The sequence below is a fragment of the Mesoplodon bidens genome (assembly GCF_964165515.1).
Source record: "Mesoplodon bidens genome assembly, chromosome: 1".
Classification (NCBI taxonomy): Eukaryota; Metazoa; Chordata; class Mammalia; order Artiodactyla; family Ziphiidae; genus Mesoplodon; species Mesoplodon bidens.
In genome coordinates, this window is record NC_138176.1 from 37,211,996 (window position 1) to 37,234,925 (window position 22,930).

Genomic DNA, 22,930 nt, shown 5'->3' on the forward strand with positions numbered 1-22,930 from the left:
CAGGAAACCAGGCACTACTATCAGACACTACTCACAGCCAATTGGGTCTGTAGACTTTAGATGTAATTATAAAATACTGAACCTCAGATACCCATGTTTACTGTTTTTAAAGAAGTAAAAGATGGAATCAAAAGTATGAGCAAGGAACAAAAACGATCAAAAATGACCAGGCAGATTTGCGGGAAAAGGAAATAAAATGCTCCAGGATGAGTATTAGAAAATTGTCCGAGCCTCAGATGAGCTCTTGGGAGCCTCAAGAACATGGAAAGGGGCAAGGGTTTGCCTTGTTTTGGAGGATCCTGGTTGAGTCTACTTGGCCATTCCAGGGCACTGTCATAGCTTTGTCAGAGTGCCTTTCCTCTGGAAGGATCCAGGCATCTCATTCCTTAATATCTAGGAAAGGTAATGGGGCATGATTCTAGGGAGTTAATTACTTAGGAAGTCAGTAATTCTAAAGACTTTTGGAGAGGTCTAGCATCATTATCATCACTCTCAGCATCACATGTCCACTGACCTTAAGCACATACTGAGCTTCATGCATTGTGCTAAGCACAGTAATACTATTATGACTTAACTGAACTTTAACTGAGCACAATAAATAATAGGGATTATTTAGTCTTGTTAAGTAAGATTTTACCTTACTTAACCATATTATAGAAATGCTGTCATTAACCCAATGTTATCAGTGAGATAATGAAGTCATAGGTTAAATGGCTCACTCAAGCTTATGAATAGAAGTCGGGTGTGACCCCAGTCAGACTGACTTCTGAACTCACATTCCTGACTTGACTGCTTCTAGAAGCTGCTCAGTGTCTTCTTGGAGAAGTAGAGTAGCCACTGTGGTATCCCGAGGAGGCTGGGGCATTGGGTGCATTGTCTCTTGCACCCAAGAGACAATGACTGTGGAATTGGAGGTGCCATGGATCAGCTAGTGCCAGTATCCAGGAGCCTCTCCAGGATATGGGAGAATCAGTCCTTGCTGTATTTGTGATGTCCCATGAGTGACAGGAAATCAGCCTCCCATGGGGGAACCAGAGCAGAGCCAGAGGTCAATGCTTGGTCCTGGAGTGCAGTCTGATCCAACTCAGGCAGAGGAGTGAGAGAGCCAAGGTCTGGCACCAAAGGAGAGTGTGCCCAGAGCAAGGAGCCTGGCTGGGGGAGTAATTCTTGTGTAAGGTGCAGATTGCGGCTTGACTGCTGTGTGCACTCACTGTGGCTGCAGGCAAAGTTATGCCAGGAACATTATAGTGGTCAAAGAACAGCAGAGAGAGGGCTTTTCCAAGCGAAATGCTGATTTTGATGGAGAAAACTTGACGCATAAATATTGCTTTTAAGTTGATGGAGAGAGAATTTAATTCTGATTCTCTGCTTATGAGAAAATAAAAGAAGAGGCCTTGTTATATAACAAGACAGAATGTTTGAAATAAGGACGTTTGAAATCAGATTTTTTTTCCTGGTAGAATCACACACGCTTTCTAGGAAAGTAAGATACTTATTTTCTCAGATTCTTATTTTCAGTTAAAAGATGAATAGATGCATTGTATTGACCATATAGTACTCTTCTGATGTCTTCTGGATTTTCTGTGGAATATGAGCTCAGTTTTCTCATTGTTTCCATAGGAGAATGTCTTAAGCTCTTCTTCTCTTTGAAAGATATATTTTAAAGCAAAACTCCAAAAAATTGGGGGCTTCCCTGGTGGCGCAGTGGTTGAGAGTCCGCCTGCAGATGCAGGGGACACGGGTTCGTGCCCCGGTCCGGGAGGATCCCACATGCCGCGGAGCGGCTGGGCCCGTGAGCCATGGCCGCTGAGCCTGTGCGTCCGGAGCCTGCGCTCCGCAAGGGGAGAGGCCACAGCAGTGAGAGGCCCGCATAACGCAAAAAAAAAAAAAAACTCCAAAAAATTGTGGCTCATTGGTTTGGCTTAAATTCCTTATTCTCACTATTCAGCTTTAAATAAAGGAGACATAATAGAGACATGTCCAATATATACAGTGAAGAGAAAAAAGCAGGTTGTAGAATTTGTAGGGTATGATCTCATTTATGTGAAAAGATTACATATCAACACGTCTGAATGCAGTATGTGCAGAGACTTTCTAGAAGAATACGCTATTATAGCGATTTCTTCTGAGAGTAGTATTGGGAATCTAGGGTAGAAATGGGCAAGGAGACTTTCACTTTTGAATTCATACCTTTTCATATTATTCAAAATTTTTGCTATGGGTCTCATATTACTTTCTAATATAAAAACTGAAAAAGGTTTCAAAATTTAAAATTTCAAGTCATATATGTCATAGATGTAAATATTTATTCCTTGTAAGGGAGTTTTGATTGTCCTTGTTTTCTTCTTCAAGAGTACCAGTGGTACTCTTAGGAAAGAGGGAGAAACTTCAGACATACGGAATCCCACAATGTTCTAGGCACTGGGCTCTGTCTGTCTCTCGCTGGGACAAACAACTACAGCACCACCTAAAAAACTAACCAAAAAAATCAGATAACTTCCCATAATTCCATTGGATTTTACTTCTTAGATTTACAAATGTAGGGAGCTTGATTTTGTCAGTCTTAGTGATGATTGACCTTCACACTAGACATGAGTCTGTTCCATTTCCCTGCGGCATTGTGCCTCTCACTATTCCTTCATACCCCCGAGCTGCTCTGTGTTTATTCACTTAACCCTTTATCACACATTGATGAATCCCCTACTATGTGCCCGTTCTATACCATGTACTGAATTCCATACTTGAATTTTTAAAAGACAAGTAAAATACCTTTGGAAGCATGCAACTTTGTGAGTAAGACGAATAATAACATGCTGTGACAAATATAATGATATCAGCACAGTTTCACTTAGCCTGGGTACCGGGCTGGAGGGTGAGGAATAAGTGATGGGAACGGAAGTTAACCAAGGTCCACTCTGAGGACCTAGAGTGTGGAGGTGGAAGAGAACATGGACTGTGTGGCAGGGATTAGCCTTGCTCACCAGTGTTTCCATTGTCCTCCTTTTGGACACGTGGTGGATTGACTTCCTGTCCCACTATGGTTAGTTAAGGCTACATAATATGCCATAGCCAGTGGAATGTGGGTGGAAGTGACAAGCATTCCTTCTGGGTGGGAACACTCATCTGTGGGTGTGGGGCTCCAGAGCACACTTCCCCTGCCACGGGGATGGTGGAAGCATGCCTTGACACAGAGATGCACCGCTTAGCCACCACTAAGGAGGAGAGCTGGCCTGGACTCATAGAAGATGTGACATGAGTGAAAAATAAACAACTGTTGTGATCTTAGGGTTGCTTTTGCTCAGAACATAACCCAGCTTCTTTCAACCAACACAGTATGTGAGAAACACAAAGCAGGTAGAGGGCAGGAGTGACCTGTGGTGAGGTTGGAGCAGAAGGCAGGGGTCAGATCACAGAGGGCCTTGGCTGTCGCTTGCTATTTCCTAGCTGGGATGTAACACTGGCCGCTTTCCAAAGACACAGCAGATTTTATTTCTTAGCAGACTCAGAAACGTAGAGAGTTTCATTTTGTCCTTTCTGATGATGTTAGTCCCTCTGCCCCTGTCAATTGTAACCCTCTTCTGTTCCAGCATTCTCTGCTCCAAAGGGGAAGGGAGAGGAAGAGAGCTTGCTGGAATTCTGGGTTTTTAAATTATTATTATTATTATTATTTACTGTTTTGGCTGTCTTGGGTCTTTGTTGCTGTGCGCGGGCTTCTCATTGCAGTGGCTTCTCTTGTTGCGGGGAACAGGCTCTAGGCACGCAATCTTCAGTAGTTGAAGTACGCGGGCTCAGTAGTTGCGGCACGCAAGCCCTAGAGCATGCGGGCTTTAGTAGTTGTGGCTCGTGGGCTCTAGAGCGCAGGCTCAGTAGTTGCGGTACATGGGCTTAGTTGCTCCACAGGATCTTCCCAGACCAGGGGTCAAACCCATGTCCCCTGCATTGGCAGGTGGATTCTTAACCACTGCACCTCTAGGGAAGTCCCTGGAATTCTTTTTATGAATCTTCAGGGGGCACACACATTTCCCCAGGGACCATGCTTGGGGGCTGTGCAAGACAACAGCGCCGTCAAGTGGCCCGTGTAAAATCCTCCCTCCCACTGGCACTTCACCAATGTTCCCAGCCAGGATTGGGGTGGCAGCTCTCCCACTTCCAAGTAGAAATTTAGGGGTGCCTGATCTCCTCTCTGACAGGTGGGACAACACCAGCTGCGGGTCACCCAGGAACAAGGCAAAGGTCAGGTTGCCTGGGGCTGGAGGGAGAGTGTTCTGAAGTCTGGAGGGATGTTGCAGTCAAAGCTGAAAAATCAGGTTCAGATTTGAGCCATGTTTAGATGGTGGAAGAAACAGGAAAGCCCTGTGTGAGAGGCAGTGGGTGCGGGCAAGTGGGAAGTGGCCTGGATTAATTATAGAGGTAGAAGGCGAATATCTAGCATATGTTTCTGTGGGGGGACCCCAGTTCGTTTAAAGGGGTCATGTTTGAGCATCCGGAGCCGTGAGACTTCTCTTTCATTTTAATATTACAGTCTCTGTTTTTAGGATAGTCAGGAGCCTCAGCATGTCCAGTGGTCTAGCCTGCTGGCTGACACGGCTGGCGTAGAAAGAGTCATGCCATTGTCCACATCCTTTGGGATCCGTGGTTCAGCTACTTAGAATCACCTTCAGGGGAATCAGAGGAGGAAAGAACAAGTAGGAATTGTACACTTGGGAGTGTCTGTCCTCGGAGGAATTTCCAACATCAAGTGAGGAGGAATTGATGAAGAGGCATGTGTGGACGTGAGGTGGCATTGTTACTTGTCGAAACAAACTGTGTCCTCTCATTACTGATCCTATTTGCTTCTCACTTCCTGTTCAGCTGCCACAAAACATAGGGGATTCAGGAGCCAACTCCCTGTTTCCCACAGTGGGAATTCCTTGTGTGCAACTGCCGATTGTGTTTTCCAACACATTCTACCATTTTTCTTTATTAACAAGACGCTGGTTGGTTTGGATGGCAATGCTTCCACTTGAACTACTAGCCTCCCAGCCTCTCTTGGCACTAGAGCGGTCATTTTACACAGTCCTGGCCAAAGAGACTGAGATGGAAGTTCTTGGGGGCAGCTCCTGGAGAAGGGCTTACAACTGGACAGTCTTGGTTGGCTTAATCTTTTGCCTTTTGACCTTTCTCCTGTCTTTTTGCCTGGAATGTGGAAGTTATGCCTCTCTTTGTAGGAGCTATCTTAAGGTCACAAAATAAGTCTGTTAAGAATGGGAATTTAGAAGGATAGGTCCCTGATGGCATTGCAGAGTCACCATACCTGTTTGGGACCCCTGACCTCCATGGGAAAACAAACCCCACTTTGGAGAGGTTATTGTGTTCAGCCCAAAGCATTCCTAACTGGTACACTCTCACTTACTCTATAAAATAATAGTTATTCTCATTTTGCCATGCTGTAGGGAATTCTGGCCAGACCTCAGCTAAACTAAGACCTTAAATAATTGGATTTTCTTTATATCGCTGTACAAGAATGGCTGTTATTCAGAATAATAACACCGAAGCTGCACAACTTCTGGAATCATCAAACAAAATTATGTTATAGTAAGTAGACTATACTTATTTAAGTGGAAGTCTGCCTAATATATTTTAGAAAGATTTTTCACAATAAGGAACAAACAGTAACTTTAGAATTCAATTAGCAAAACCATCTTATTCCCTAAGTATTCTGGTTAATCAGCATTTTTATACCTGATAATTTTATTTTACTCTGATTAAATGCTGCTTTTAAAATTAAAAAACGATGTTATGTTCTTTCAACCTATGAGAAGTTCTTTCAACCTATGAGGTGTGAAGTTTATGAAATTACTTACTTGACTAAATCAAATTTAGGTCATGAACTTAAAAGAAAGAAAAAATAATTCTGCTTTACATCTTTTCTAAGGTTAATAAAATGTATCCAGTTAATTACAGGACATAAAGATTGCCAGTATTCTACTTTTCTCAAGTAAATATCCTGAACTAGAGCTAGCCAGCCTACAACTATATGAGTGTGTTTTTTAATGAAAGTATTTGAGACTAAAAAGTTAATCTAAGGAGATAATAGAATGAGACAAGTTCCACCCAACAGATCTGAGTGATACTGGATATTAAAGTTAGCCAGACCTTTTAAAATTAAAATATTTATGAAGTTAAGTCCTCAAATATTAAAGGTATGATATAGCATAAGGGACACATTAGAAGGAATACAGAACAAGTGGAAACTATTGTCCCAAACTTCCAGGTCCAGTATGGTAAGCAGTAACTACATGTGGTTAGTGAGAATTATGATGGGGCTGTATGTGTAAAATATACATTAGATTTCAAAGGCTTTTATACAAGGAAAAGACTGTACAATATCTTATTAAAATTTTTATATTGGTTATATGTGGAAATTATATTTAGGAAATATGGGTTAAATAAAATATTAAATTCAAGCTCACCTATTTCTTTTTACTTCTTTTTTTTACTAGAAACTTTAAATCTGTGGCTCTCATTATATATTTCTCTTGGCCAGTGCCTGTCTACAATAAGGAATTGAAACAGACTCTCAGAGACGTAGGAGAAAGCTAGTGAATAGACAGCATTGTTCTTATAAATGAGGAAAAAATGACATTAAAAAGCTGTCAGTCGGCTTCCCTGGTGGCGCAGTGGTTGAGAGTCCGCCTGCAGATGCAGGGGACACAGGTTCGTGCCCTGGTCCAGGAGGATCCCACATGCCGCGGAGTGGCTGGGCCCATGAGCCATGGCCGCTGGGCCTGCACGTCCGGAGCCTGTGCTCCACAGCAGGAGAGGCCACAGCAGTGAGAGGCCCACGTACCACAAAAAAAAAAAAAAAAAAAAAAAAAAAGCTGTCAGAAATTCTTGAAAGAAGTCTGCTTACTAGAATTTTGTGTCCACAGAGTCTCTCATGCATAGAGCAGCTTGAGTGAATGTCACAAAATGTAAGTCAGGCCCTGTCTCCCCTGCTCAGCCCTCCAAGGGCTTCTCATCTCATTGAGAATAAAACTGAAGGACTCATAAGGGCCTGCCAGGCCCCACAAGGTCCGGCTCCTGGCCAGATGTGTCACTTACATCTCCCTTTCTTGCTTACCCGATGATGCTGGCCACTCTGGCCCTTCAGCTGGCTTTTGGACATGGCCGTGTGCTGCTCTCAGGGCCTCTGCATATAGGATTCACTTTCTCTGGATCCTCCTGTGACTCACTCTCACCTGTCTCAGGACTCTGCTCAGATAGGCCTGCCCTCACCTCACCACCTCTCCTCGCCCACTGCACTGTCCTCGCTCTCAATCCCTTTTTAATTCATCTACCCGGCACCTAACACTGCCTTGAAAAGCCATATCCAATTATTTCCTTGCCTTTATCACCACCATATCTCCATTGCCTAGAACAGTAGTGGGAAGCAGTTAGGTTCTCAATAAATATTTGTCAAGCAAATGAATGAATGAAAACATTTTAAGAGAAGCAACCAAAAAAGATGGAAAAAAACTTTGGAAGGAAATACACCACAGTATAAATCAGATCTGTTTCTGGGGTGGTGAGAGTATGATTGATTTTAACTCTTTTCTGCTACCTCCCCACGTATGTCCCCTCTTCTTCCTTGTTAAAAGAACCTTATTTTGTTCAGGCACCCCCTCTTCTACACGTGGTCATGTTTCACTCAACCACTCATGGTTATCTCGTGTTTCTATCTGTGATTGGTTTAGGGATAAATATATGATGTCATGCACAGCTGGAGAGCTTTGAGCAGAAGGCTGTGGAGAAGGCCATCTGGGAGGGTTTTATTGCTTACAAAGAGATGCTCATGAAGAGACGGTATGTCAGAGTCCCACTGGGTTTGGTTTGTGTGTGATGCTTGGAATGGCAGTTGCCATATCCTGTCCATGGAGCTGCCGGCCCCAACACTGAGGATGTCAGAGTGAAAAGATGGAAGGAAACCCAGTCCTGCATGATGTTCTTGGGCTGGCAAATTAAGTATCTCAGAGCCAGCCAACTTCATGTTTGGGGAGATAATAAATCATTCTCAGTGTTTAGGCCATTTTGAGCTGGTTTTTCTGAAAAAAAATTTTTTCCTAGCCAAATGTATCTAACTGATCCTCTGTTATAACAAAATTCAAGTGAAGCAGCCTCCAAATTATAACCCTGTCAGACAAAAGTGCAGAGGTCATAATAAGAGATACGGTTGTAGAGTCTCCCTAAGGAATAGGCTAGGGACACAATTAGCACAAAATGAGCGCTCAGTACTTGAGAGAAGAACAACTCCAACAAAGAAGAAACACCTTGAATTACCAATATAATCATATAAGCTTGAATTATAAATCTAACACACAAATGTGAAAAAATGATTCTGCTTTTCACATAATCTATGCTGGTTCAGGCACATTTGGAGTCCTGAGTTCAAGTCTGTAGTCATGTTATAAGATCACTGACAAATTCTACTGAAAAGAAGGATGATTTGTTTTCAGTAGAACTACTATTTTTGTCTGAGAAACGATCCCTACCCCTATTCTTACTCCATGTGTTTTGGTGAAGTGGATGCCCCAGTCCGGGGTGTTGGTTGTTTTTCCTGGCCTGCATGATTTGTTCAGGGATGGATGTGTGAACTGATCAGAGCCAACAAAACACGATAAGACATTTTCTGGCTGTGCTGGGGGAAAGCATACACTTTTGAATCAGATTGAACCTTGCAAAATATAACTCTGGAGCTGCTGGACACCATATTGCCATTCGCTGAGCTTGAGAATTAAGCCACATTGATGGGAATAGAGATGAGAATTGGAGAGAACCCAGATTCTGGTGACATCATTTTGGGCCCCTGGATTGAGACGTGCCTGAAGTGTAACCTCAACTTTTTTTATTTGTGAGCCCTTACACTTGCCTTCTTGCTTAATCTTGTCTGAGCGTGGAGTTCTGTCATTTCCAATGGAAAGGACCTAACTGAACAGATGTGAAAAGATCACAAATGACTGCAGTCATTTGAATAGTTGTCACATGGAAAAGATTAAGAATTAGTCTCAGTTGCTCTAAAAGAATAACACCCATGGAAGGGAATCCATTAAAAGGTTCAGTTGTCCTGGACTTAGCGTAGAACTTTTTAAACATTTGTGACGATCCAACAATGTAGCTGTTTGCTTCAAGCAGCTGTGACTTCTCTGTCAGTGTATGAATTTAACTAAAAGCTAGTCATGCTCTAAGTGGGAATTTCCATATTGAGTTAGAGTCAGGGCTTCTAAGCTCTTTCCAGCTAGATATTCAATGATTCTCCAATATAAATGGGAGACAGGGATTATACTAGACCAGGTATATGGATGTGCTTTGTAACTTATTCAGTAGAAAAGTGTGTATTGGTTAAGGGGAGGCTCTGGAGAAAAACCCATGTTTGAAACCCAGTTTTGAGCTTTATTAACTATGTGACATTGGGAGAGTAAGTTAACCTCTCTGAGCCTTAAATTCCCCATTTGTAAAATGGGGATAATACCTACCATTTAGGGTTGTAAGGACTGAATCCAATGCTGTGTATAAGCATTTATCACAGAGCCTGGCATGCTGTATGCTCAGTAGATATCAGCCGGTATTATTCAAATGCTATGAAAACATGAGGCAGAATTATTTTTGCTCTTCTTGTTCTTTTAGCATAATCATTCTGGGGATAAAAGGAAAAAATAAGCCATATTTCATTAAACTTACACAATGGAGGGTGGGTTTATGGGTAGACAAACGTATAAAAAGAACACAATTTTTCCCCCCATACATGTAGAAAGTAATTTTATCAGCTATGATTTTTAATTCTGGAAGGTTTTTGCTTTAGTGTAAAGACACATGTCGTGAAACAGGACAAAGGGAAGGAAGGGAAGAATAGAAATAGCCTCTGCACTAAAGCTGTAGTGTTTTTTTGTTTTTGTTTTTTTTTTGGTCATTGAATTTTTAATTCTGTTTCTTTTTCAATTAACTCATCCCATCTGATGACTTTCCTAGAAAGGGTGAGTATTACATGGACAAAGCACTTACATAAGCCAACATGAAAATTACAAAAGGAAAAAGGATAAAGAGATTGCAACATTTGATTGAAAAATATTAATAAAAGTCTTATTCCTTTGAAGTAGTTCCCCTCTCTCCTTGGGGGATAAATGTCCCTTTCATTGCCAGATAACCTTTAAATTAAAGTGGTAGTGGTTTTTTAGTGATTAGTGTGCCAAAGGAGGAAGGAAGAGGAGGGGAACGTCTCTCTCTTACTGATGTAGGTCGTGTGTCCTAGGAGAGGAAGACAGCTAAGCTATTAGACTCTGCGATGGCTCATATAGACTATTAATACTGAATATTATTTCAAACTGATAAGTAATGCCACTTTATGGGGAAATAGTTTTTAAAAATGCGAGAATAAAGGATTAAAATGAAAGACAAGAATAAGTAACCAAATACCTGATGCCTATTTGCTGTTTTAAAGTATTACATAGATAAGAATAAAATTGTGCTGCTATGATGTGGAGGTTTTGTTTTTAGGAATTTGTCTTAATATCCTCTGAACTTAGGAGGTTATTGAATTATTTGATGGTAATTTTGTCATCAGTTTTCAATTGAGATGCCTTCCTAAATACTATTTTTAAAGATATACTGATTTATGGTTCTTCCCAAGAGGTTTTTCTTAATTCTTTGTTGTATGTTTTAATTTACTTTGAAAATTATTGGTCTTTCTATATAATATTTTCTTTCTCTTTTTGTTTCTTTCCTCTTTTAATTTCTTTCTCATCTCACAGTCCACAAAAGGGATTTTCAATTTTACTCATTTTGTTCAAAGCACTGACTCTTGGCATTTGGTGTTTTGTCAACTGGTTCTGATGTTACTGTTGTATTTTTGCTTTGGTTTTTAGAACCTAATTTTTAAAATTCCTTTTGTAGGTTAGAATATATTATATCATTGATTTTCTAATTGTAAAACATGTTTTGTTCATTGTTCTCATAATTATTTAAAGTATGTATTTGGTTATAGTTAGTCGTGAGGTATAAAGCTGAGTATGTTTAAAACTTTAAACGAGAAAATGCATTTTGGTAAGTACATGCTGATTTATATTCTACTCTATTTCAGTGGAAATATGTGAACATTTGTGATGGGCCTAGGTCAGATAAGCAATTCAGTTCAGAAAGAAAATACGTTGGAATTATGTATTCATATGCATACATAATATGCTTTTGAAGATTAAATATACTTGCTAGTTGATTGCTTTGGGGGAAGATTAATGGAAATGGGCAAATTAATTATCAACAATCATGAATAAAAAAGAGAGTATAGAGTAAATTTCATTTGTAACTTTCCATACAATTCATTTAAGGGGAAATGGTGTTTTCAAAATATTAAATAGAAAGACATGTGTCTTTCCCAAAGCTATATATGCCATATTTTTCTATGCTTTTTAATAACTTGAATATCGATGAATTTAGACTGCTATGCATGATATTCTTAACGTAGGAGTAAAATGATGTTCATATTCCAATGGTGCAGCAACTTGGGGTACATTAAGGAAACTTGCCTTCTTGTCTTTTCTGCAAGGATGGCTCAAGTACACACACCTTCAGCCGTTGCAGGATTTTTGTGAACTGGGCCCTGGGCTCCAGATAATGGGAGTGTTCTTGGCTAATCAGAATAAACATCAGTTCTGTGCTGTGTGTCAGTGGGACCTTGAGTAGCTGAACACCAGCCTTTGCCAACCACATCCTTCCTTTTCTTCAAAGGCCAACCGAAGGACAGGTGGCCCCTAAGTTTTAGGGTTCATATCACCAAGATGTTGGAATTCTTTCATCCTTTATACGTCTGGGTGTTCACATCTGAAGTGTGGATGTCCTTGATTGGTGGATGGCGTAGGTAAAAATGTTGTTGATACCAGTTGAATTTATTTATCCTATTATTTATGGATTACTGGATAAATAAACAATGGCAAAGCCCTGCAATGGAATGCTATGCAGCTCTGAAAAAGCACGAGGGAGCTCTCAGTGCACTAGTGTAAAAGTATCTCCAGGATATATTGTTAAGTGAAAAATGCAAAATAGTGTGTCCAGTATGCTGTCTCATGTGTAAGACAGTGGACGTGAACACGTATTTCTATTTGCTTGCCTTTGTATAAAGAAAAGCTGGAGGAGTGCACAGGATTCTAATAAAAGGGATACATATATGAGGTGGGGGTGAGGAGGATGGAAATGGGATTTGAAGTAAGACTTCTCAATATACACCTAATTATATGTAAAATTTTGAAGTATGTGAAGATGTTACTTATCCAATGAAATAAGTTAACATTAAAAATTTTAAAAAGAAAATATCACCCTGGATGCATGAAGCGAATGGATTAGGAAAGAGAAGAAGAGATATGGAGGGCCGATTTAGAGGCTGTTGTGGTGATCCATGGAGAGAGAGTGATTCTAGAGTGGTAGCAGTGGAGACAGACAGAAGCGGGTAGGTTTTAGAGGCACTGAGGAGGTAAAATAGGCAGGGCTGTGTCGATAACGGGGAGGGGAATGATGAAAGAGGAGGAGTCAAGGATGACTCCCAGGTTTCTGGACCACACCCTTAGATGGATTCACGAATCAGGGGAATAGAAGAAGGCTCAGTTGGTGGGGACGATGATACATTTGCACATGTCGAGATGGGGCCAGACCCATACAAGGTGTTTAATAGAAGTCTGTTGAACAAAGGAGTGAATAAAATGTTTTAGAGATAGCAAAGTAGAGACGTGAAGGAGGCAGTTGGGTTTGTCAGTCCGGGGCTCCAAGGGGAGGTCCAGGCTAGGGATTCAAATTTTGGGGTCATCAGCCCATAGAGGTTTTTGAAGCACTGGCAATTGTGGAGGACAACTAGGAAATTAGAAATAGAAGAAAAGTGGCGTTGGGACCCAGCCTTGAGGAATTCCACAACATCAAGGCCCGCTAGTGGAGGACAAGGCAGCAAAGAAGACTGGGCAAGAGTGGGCAGAGGGGTGGGAAAACTGGGAGAGTGTGGCAATATTGGACCAAGGAAAGAGTTTCAGGAAGGAGGCAGTGAGTGCATACTGAGAGCTGCAGGGCTATCGGGTATGATGGGGATGGAGGAATGTCCTCGGGATCTAGAGCGGGCATCAGTCATCCCAGCGAGATCCGTCTCAGAGGCCTCTTGGGAGAAAGGTGGATTACAGTGGATTGAGAACTGCTTACTTCAGATACTGGCGCACCATCTTCCCTGTCATCCTGGCTTGAAAACAGATGAGCTTCTTCAATTCCTCCTGTATCTTTATCCCTATCCCTCATCCTTACTAAACCATTTTCAAGTTCTGTTTACTCTGTTTCAACATTACCTCTTGCTTCCGTCTTCTTTTCACCATTCGTACTGCCACTTCACCAATTCAGATCCAGCCAGCAGTCACAGCAGTGAATTCTACAAACACCTACTGTGTGCTGCTATACTCTGTTGTATGTAGAGATAACTCCCCTCTAGTCTTACTTCCTTTCTCAGATGCTTTGTATTACAGCCCTCTTACTCTCTTATTGGATCGACTCAGGTTACAGTTTTATTTGCCCATTCCTTTCTTTAAAAGGGGGTTTGGAGAAAAGGAAGTCAGCTATATATTTTGAGTGGCTGTTAGGTAGAGAGTGGGGCAAAAGCTTTAATTACATACATGTTCTCATGTAATCATCATAGTGAATCACAAGATAGATATTCTTTTCCTGTTGCTTTCTGTGTGAGTCAGAGAAAGCTCAGGAAGGTTGAGGATCTTTTTCAGAATACTTTAGTTAGTTAAAAGGACAGAGCTAGAATGCAAACCAGATCTGCCCAGTGCAAGGTTTAGATTGTTTTCATTTTCTCTTGAGGTTAAATATCATCTAGCCACTCCAGAGATGGCACCTCTCCATGCAGCCTAAGATAAGGAAGGGGGGAAGGCAGTGCCACAGAAGTTGAGGGTGGAGAGCATTTTGAGAAAGACTGGGCAGTCTGCAATCACACTTCAGGGAGGACAAAAGTCGAGAGTTACCAAAAATGAGAAAAAACAATTAGAATTGACTAAAAGGGAGGTAACCTTTTAGAGTAAACTGCTTTTGAGTGATGGGGGTGGAAACCAGATTATTGGGAGAATCAGAAGGAAGTGGGTGGGTAGGAAATAAAAGCAGCTGAGATAGACAAGGTGTTCCATAAAACTGGGGTGAAAAGGAATGAGAACTATGGAGGATTGAATGGAATATAATATAGACACACAGTAGAAACACATGCACCCACCCATACATTTATACCTTTAGGTGGAACAGAATAAGCCTGTAGACATGGAAAGTTAGAGAGAGAGGAAGAGAAATAATTTAGAAGCTGAGCCTTAGAGGAGGGAAGAAAGCACAGGCCCACAGTCAGTGTTCTTTCAATACGTCCTTGCATGGGGAAGGTTTAGATTCTGTTGAATAAAACTTGTGTAGGAAACTCCTGCTTGAGATAATGGGGATCTTCAACCCAAAGGGACATGCCAATCTCAAATTTCAAGGAAAAGTTGAGGTCCAGACACCTAGCCTGGCAGGTAGAGGTGAAAGAGGTTGTGATCATAATGCAAATCTGTGTTGCAGCTTGCCCCCAACCCCACCCTGAACTCCCTAGTCCCCTCCCCTGCCTTATTTTCCTCCATTGCACTCATAATTATCTGACCCTACTATATGCTTTTACTTATTTATTTATGAGTTTTCTCTCCACCCCACACCAGTTTGTCAGATTCATAGATTTTTGTCTGTTTCATTCACTACTGTATCTCCCCAGTCCTTAAAGCAGTACTGCAGATACTGAAGATATAGTCTTTGAATGAATAAATTAATCAGTCAAGATGGAGTCAAAGTCCCAGTGTAGGCATGGAATGGATTTTAGAGTTGCTTCAAACACTAGTGTTTGTGGCTCACTTTTTAGAGGATGCAGGTGTCAAGTTAAAACAGTAGGGTTGGACAGACTCATTCCTAGTGGTGTGGTGAAGTACTTGCCAGCGAATCCAATTTCTAAGGTCACGTGCTAGTTAGGAGAATAAGGCCTTGTTATGCTGTCTCAATTATCTACTGTTGCCTCATAAACCACCCTGTAACTTTATTTATTATTGCTTCTAATTTCCTGGGTCAGGAACTTGGGCAGAATTCATGTGGGGTGGTTTGTTGACTCCAAAAGGCATCATGTGGGATTACTCACTTGGCTGCACTCAGCTGGTATCTAGGCTGGAATGAAAGGTCCAAGAAGGCTTCATTTATATGTCTGACTCCTCAGTGCTTCCCCACGTGGCACTGTCTTTCTTAACAGGGTTAGCTTGGGCTTCCTTGCAGCATGGTTGACTCCTAAGAGGGAGTTTTCCAAGCAGTGAAGGTGGAAGCTGCAGATCTCTTAAGGCTCAGCCTCAGAAGTTACACAGTATCACTTGCCCCACTCTCTGTTGGTAAAGATAAGTCACAAGTTGAGTTTAGAATAAAGGAGAGGGGAAGAGTTTACCTCTCAAAGAGAGAGGGGACAAAGAATACATAGCCATCTTTAGTCCACCGCATCTCATTAGGAGATTATATTGTTAGGATGCTTAGAACTGGCTTTCTCTCCCAATTTACTTTGCAATCCAAGAAGTTAGTGAGAATTCAGAGAGCACAGATAATTTGCAAAATTTTCTGAGGAATTGAATACGGTTAAATTAACAGTTAATTCCACACTTGCCAAGTTCATGGAGAGATTTGTAAGGAACCAACTGGCAGGTGAGTTAAATGACTGGTTGAAATCATTATTTTTAAAAAGACCTTGCTATATTTTAGAGAAATAATTTAATTTTTGTGAAAATTAAATGTGCTCATTTAAAAAATTTCAAGCAATTGTAAAAAATACAAATAAAACCACAAATCATCTAAACTCTCCCTGTGCAGAGAAAAAAATCCATGATAGCATTTGGTGAGCATCATTTTAGTTGTCTCTTTGTGCTTATGTCCATTTAGAAGGATGGCTGGCTGTCTGGTTGGCTGACTCTACAGGCAGGTAGATAGAAAGTTGATAGATAAAAACTTATAAGAATATGATCACACTATACATGTTATTTTCATGAAATATTGAAACTGAATTTACTTGAATTTAAAAGAAGAAAATTGAAAAAGAAGGAAGAACTTCAAGTAAGAGCTATTAATTTTAGAGCTAGTAGTTCCTAAAAAATTGTATGAAGGTCATGGGGAAAATATGAAAACTGGTGAGAAATTGGATTTACATAAACTATATATTAAAATTTTAGACAGTATCAGTTGTTCCCCACTGTGAAAGTTTACATGGTTAGAATTCTAACACTGTGTCCTACACTGTTTCCCTCAGCTCCTGATTCTTGTGGTTTATATTGTTTTTACTTTGTGAAATTTACATAATGTTTTTCTAATATCATTCCCACAGGTGTTAGTTTCTACATTTAAACAGGTTCAGTGATAACCTTGGTTTAGAATCATGGTTCTAAATTCTTCAATTTGATTCATCTTTTGGTTGGATGAATTTTGGTTTCTGCCCCCCCAAAGGGATAAACCCATAAAGGGCACTATATCCTCCCAAATTCTTTCATGTTTGAAAAAGTCTCCTTGTTGATTTCATAACCTTAAATAGCAGGTATAATGTTATTGTACACTCACGTCTTTTTTTAAGTTTGTCCTGATACGGATTGATGCTGTTGAGAACCAGCTCGATTTTTTTCCCCCTTTCATATTCCTTGATTTCTTTTTTCATTTCAGATGTCTGCGTACACCTTTCCACGTTCTGAAGTTCAGTGACTTTACCTGGATAGATCTCATTGATAATAATTCTGTCATTCTTTCCCCCACTATGTTATATGTTCCTTGGATCATAACATTCAGCTCTTTCATTAAGGAAAATATCCTATATTATACTTTTTATGTATTGTACCTCTGTTTACCTCTGCACCTCTGTTTTCGATTTTGTTGTTTATGTTTGTTGGGTTCTTTCTTTTCTTTGGGAACACCAGTGATGTTTATGTTGCATTCTCTTTGTATGACTGTTATCTTCTTTTTAATTGCTTGAATGCATTTTTCCCTCTGTGTTTTATTTATTGTTATTACCTCAAGCCTTTACTTCATGACATTGATTTGCTTTTCAGGTGTGTCTGTTCTATTCCAAGCTGCTTCTAATTTATCTATTAAATCTGCACTGGTGGTGTTTTGGCCTCAGTTTATTTCCTTAACTCTACAGTCCCTTTTTTTTTTCTTTTATTTATTTATGTTTGGCTGCGTTGGGTCTTTGTCACCGCAAGCGGGTTTTCTCTAGTTGCAGAGAGTGGAGGCTACTCTTCGTTGTGGTGCGCGGGCCTCTCACTGTGATGGCTTCTCTTGCTGCGGAGCACAGGCTCTAGGCGCGTGGGCTTCAGTGATTGTGGCTCGCAGGCTCAGTTGCTCCGCGGCCTGTGGGATCTTCCCGGACCAGGACCAGGGCTCAAACCTGTGATTAGCAGGCAGATTTTTAACCACTGCGCCGCCAGGGAAGTCCCTACAGTCCCTTTTTGTGTCTTGTTCTGTTGTTTTAACATCTCATCTTTGAGCCTCTACTGTAGTGATAACATATACTTGTTAAGCTCCTTCACAGTGAAAAGTATTTGTAGGAAAACTGCTTCTCTTCTGAGGGTTGTGTTTTCTTTTTGAACTTTGTTCTTCAACAGTCTTATGCATATTCAGTTGCTTCTTTCACCAGGGTTATTTTTGTAGCATGTTGGTATAGTTACTATATCATTTTATTCCCATCTTGCTCATTCATGAGTTATTTAAAGCTTAATGTTTGTTCTGACATAGTGTGGTTGACTTCTCCTTGATATTCAGCCCTATTTGATATCGGTTAGTTTTATTCTTTAGACTACCGTTTATTGTATCTACTTCTCCGTAGCCTGAAGGGCTGGAAGAAGGGAAGGGAGTAGACTTCACTGCAGCTGAGTGTAGCCTTTAATGGAGGACTGTTCTTTTTTCTGAATTCTCATTCAATGTCCTGTACCGGAGTACTTTCCACTAAGCTGAGGGTTACCCCTTGTGGACCTTGGTGTATCCCGGTTCAGCCCAGTGTCCTAAAAGAGAGCAAATTCTGGTGGCCCTTCTTACCTTTGCTGAAATGATATGTTGGGGCTTCTGTTCACGACGGTTTTTCATTACTTTTTGTCAGGCTGGCTTCTTACCACCTCAGTTTGCTTCTCTCCAAATAAGAGGGTACTAGTCCGAATTTTAAGGATTTTACTCACTTACCCTCTTTCTTCAGTACTGCTTCTGGGGGTGAGGTGGGATTAGAAGCCCCTTAGTACAATCATACAACAGAATATATATATATATATATTTTTTTTTCCCTTCCTGTAATCTTTGAACTTTTTAGCTAAGCTTTTATGCCATTCCTTTTTTTTTATTGTTGTTGGTAAGTTTGGGGCTCACTCTTTGCCTTGCCATTTCTCTGTTTCTCTGAGTGGAAAAATTCTGTGGTGGGAAAATTCAGGGTCTGTTGTAAGTTCAGATACAACTGCAGTGATTAACACCAGGCATAATGTAGCGGTCACTAGTGATCTCCTATATTGTTCATTTTCATGACTTTCTGTAATTACCTAAAAACACTACTTTGGTAGTTTTTAATAGACATAAAGAGTTTTACGTAATAGGTGACTAAAAAACCAAGTGGACAGTAAGAGGACCCTTATGTTTTTGCATAAAATGACAGAAAAATTCAGCAGAAAAACCATTGCCTTATGATAGAGTGCAGACAACATTAGTCTCACTGGAAGGCTTGTCTCAACTTGAGTAGGTAGCAAATAGGTCTTTGCTGAGCTCCCTTGGTGGGATATTTTTTGTCTCCTTAGCTTCTGTTATAACCAAGTGTCTGTGGTAGGCAGAGTTCTAAGATGGCCCCAAGATTCCCCTTCCCGAGTGTGCATGCTCTGTATGCTTCCTTCCCCTTGAATGTCAATAGGCCTGATCTAATCAGGTGAGTGCTTTTCAAAGAGAGTCTAAAGATCAGAGAGGTTGAGAACTGCAGCCGATGCTTGAAGGTGGTAACCTCTGTGAGTTCTGTAGCTACAGGAAAATGAATTCTGCCAACAAACACACGTGCTTGGAAGAGTACTCTGAGCCTCATGTGACACCTCAGCCCTGGCCAACGCTTTGATTTCAGCCTGGTGAGACCCTGAGTAGAGAACTCAGTTGTGCTGTGTCCATACTTTTGACCTACAGAACTGTGAGGACACCTACAGGATTGGTGTCAAGTCACTAAATTGTGGTAATTAATTAGGTAGCAACAATATATGAATATTTTAAAAGTACTTTTAAGCGATTTGCTTTATTTTAATTAATTCTGATTCTCTCCCTAAAGGGAAAAGCTCATTTCTTGTTTCATAATTTACTTTTTCAAAGAGGTAGCTTTTGTTATGCTTTCCAAATTTTGTTACTTTTTTGTCCCCGCTCCTCTGCCCACTTTTCTACCTCAATACTGAGGTCAGAATAGGGATTTTAGATTGTTTACTGGTTTTAACTATAGTTACAGCTTGGACACACTGATGAAAATGGTTGAAAAGTATAGTGGAACCCCATTTTGAAAATAGTTTTATCCTACTTGATCATGCTGTATGATCCTTTTAATGTATTCTTGGGTTCTGTTTGCTAGCACTTCCTTGAGGATTTTTGCTTCAATGTTCATCAGTGATATTGACCTGTAATTTTTTTTGTGGTATCTTTGTCTGGTTTTGGTATCCGGGTGATGAAATAGATAACTTATAAGGACCTACTGTATAGCACAGGGAACTCTACTCAATACTCTGTAATGACCTATATGGGAATAGAATCTAAAAAAGAGTGGATATAGGCATATGTATAACTGATTCACTTTACTGTGCAACTGAAACTAACACGGCATTGTAAATCAACTATACTCCAATAAAATTTTTAAAAAAATAGCTTTAGAGAACAGGTCAACATCCAGTTCAGTGGCATATGTTAAGTCCATGGTGTTCTTTAAAATTTTATTTTAAAAATTAACTTTATTTATATATATTCTGAACACTACACAAGTCCTAACTGCACAGCTCACTTAACTTCTACAAAGTGAACATACCTATGTACACACCCAGATAAAGAAATAGAACATTTCCAGAACATGCCCTCCCCCATCAAGGCAATGACTCTTCTGGCTTCTATCACCATAGGTTAGTTTTGCCTGTTTTGGGGCATTGTGTTCTCTTTTGGTTTTGGCTTCTTTAGCTCAGTGTTATGTTTGTGAGAGTCATCCATGTTGATGCAGTAGTTGGTTCATTCTTGTTATTTTATAGAATTTGCTGTGTAAACATACCACAATTTATGTACCCATTCTACTGTTGCAGAATTGTACTTATTTTATTCTTGTAGAATGGGTTGGTTTTATTTGGGGTTATTACCATTAGCACTGCTTTGAACATTCTTATACATGTATTCTGATGAATGTTCATTGTATACATAGAAGAATTGCTGGGTCACAGAAAAAAATATATATGTAGTGGGGTTTTTTTTTTCAGCTTTAGTAGGTGTTAAGAAATGGTTTCCCAAAGTTACATCAGGTTACACTCCCACCAGCAGTGCATGACAATTACAGTTGCTCTGTATCTTTACAAAACACTTGGCATTATAATTTATTTTTCTTACTATTATTGTCAGCATCATCATTATTTAAAATTTTAACCAGTCTGATGTATGTTGGTATTATCTCAGTGTGTTTTAAATTTGCATTTCCCTCATGACTCATGATGTTTAATACCTTTCCATGTGTTTATTGAAAGCCAGTACTTTTCAAACTTTGGGTCGTGCTCCATTATTGGGTCATGAAATCAAATTAGTGCATTAAGACCAGCATTTAAAAAATCTGAAGTAGAATAGCATGCAGTAGAAGAGAGTGAATTGCAAGTTGTAATGGTAAGTATGGTGTATATTTATACATATGAAACTTTGTTTCAGTTTCATATGTATAAATATATGCATCTCTATCTATATACCTTCATAGATGTATACCCATATGTATGTATCAATTTCTTATTTGTATATATAAATATATATATTTGCACTGAGCGACTGTGGGAAATGTATTTCTTGTTGTAAAAATATTCTTATTTCTTATTGTCAGAAAGGTTTATGAAACCCTGCTGTGTATTACACATTTAAACAAATCTACAACTCAATGAAGACAAACACCATGCTTACCTCATTTGCATTTAGCACAGTTCTGAAAGATAGAACTCATAACTGAGATATTGGAAATATGATTTGTGACAATTTTGTTAGGCCAAACTGGAAGCACACCATTAAGATGAAATATGAAAAGTAAAAGTAAAGTCCTTCATACAGTAAGTGTAAAGTCTTTGTAACTGAATGAAGGAAAGTTACCCTAAAAGTGCATGGGGTAAAGAACCAGAATTATCAGTCCTAAATGCAGAACCCTGAGTCTCCAGACCTCGAAAGAGAATCTGTGGATGGTGGCCCCAGAGTCTGTATGTTTCAGAAGATTCTTGGTGAGTCTGATAATCTGATAATTTCGGGAACCACTGATGGAGGCTGGAGCTTGCAGTGAATCTCACCTACTGTAAGGGAGGAGGTCTCATGGAAGAGAGATTCTAAGTGTGCAAACCTTTATTAAGCCTAACATTCCCCAAAACACTGTATTTCAGAGTAATTCTACCCATATTCCTTTACCCTATAAAGTATTATTCTATAGCAACAAAACTCAGGAGAAGCCATTTAATTAAAGAACCATTATCTATAATTTCTATACACTTAGGATAGAAGACAGGCAGCGAGTTAATCTGCTTTCAAATCCCTCTCCATTTGTATTTTAACTCCCTAATCCTCTTTTTCTCTAAACCCCCACTATAATGGAACCCCTAATGTGAGCTGCATACATTTTTTCAATTATATAATACTTTGGTGCCTTTGTCTCTGAGATTTACTGTACTTTCACATTTGTATGCATTTTAAAGTAAAATTCTGAAGGCTTTATAAGCACACCACTTTCTAATTAACAGTGAGCATAAAATGCTAGTGTGACAAATGTTAACCATGCATATTAGGGAATATTTAGAATCAATCTAAGTTGCTTCCCCCCGCCTCGCCCCAAAAGGTCAGATTTATACTATCCAAGATTGGGGAGAATGAATTTGTAATTTGGACAAACACTTCCCTGAATAACCAATATTACTTTATGTAGTAATTATGGGATTTTAAATGCCAATGAGTTCTGTTTTCTTTGTGTGAACTTGTGAATGTAATAAAACACTTTTGAAAAGCTAATCGAATAAAACTATCTAAGATTTAATTATCAGCTTCTTACAGATTTTATGCACCAGATCATCTGTGTTGCCAAAATCACTTACGTGACTTAGGAATCACAGAATTCTCTTAAACCTTTCATTTTGTTCTTAGAATTAACATGGCTTTTAAAAAATTATATACAGTTTAAAAATTATGCATAAAAAAGCAAAGAGAAAAAATTTTAAACTAATCAAATCTCTACAACTCAGATAAAATTGCTATTAATATCTTGGTGGATATTTTTCGAGACATCTCAGTATATATACATGCACACACACTCATACAAACACCTAGTTTTACATAAACAGGTTAATAGAGTATATGATATTCTGTTACTTGTCCTTTAGGGCTAGTCATTGTTTTCTATCTACTTTTGGTTGGGTTGTTTTCATATCAGTAAATAGATATATACATCATAATTTTTAATGGTTACACGATATATACACACACACACTACACTTTAATCTGCTGATAGATATTTAGATTGCATCTCTTTTCTCCTCTATTTTATGTTTAGTTAACATCCTTCCTTGCACGTTAATCATTTTGCACCTGTACAATTATATTTCCAAGACAAATTCCTAGAAACCTGACTGAGCCAAAAGGCAAATGTTAATGTATATTAATTACCAAA

The 22,930-nt window shown here is 39.6% G+C and overlaps 1 protein-coding gene across 1 annotated transcript in view; it reads left to right on the forward strand.

The window, feature by feature from the left end:
• HTR7 (5-hydroxytryptamine receptor 7) overlaps window positions 1-22,930 on the forward strand; it is a 91,716-nt gene that overhangs the window by 63,971 nt on the left and 4,815 nt on the right. The gene's annotated exons all lie outside the window — the stretch shown is intronic.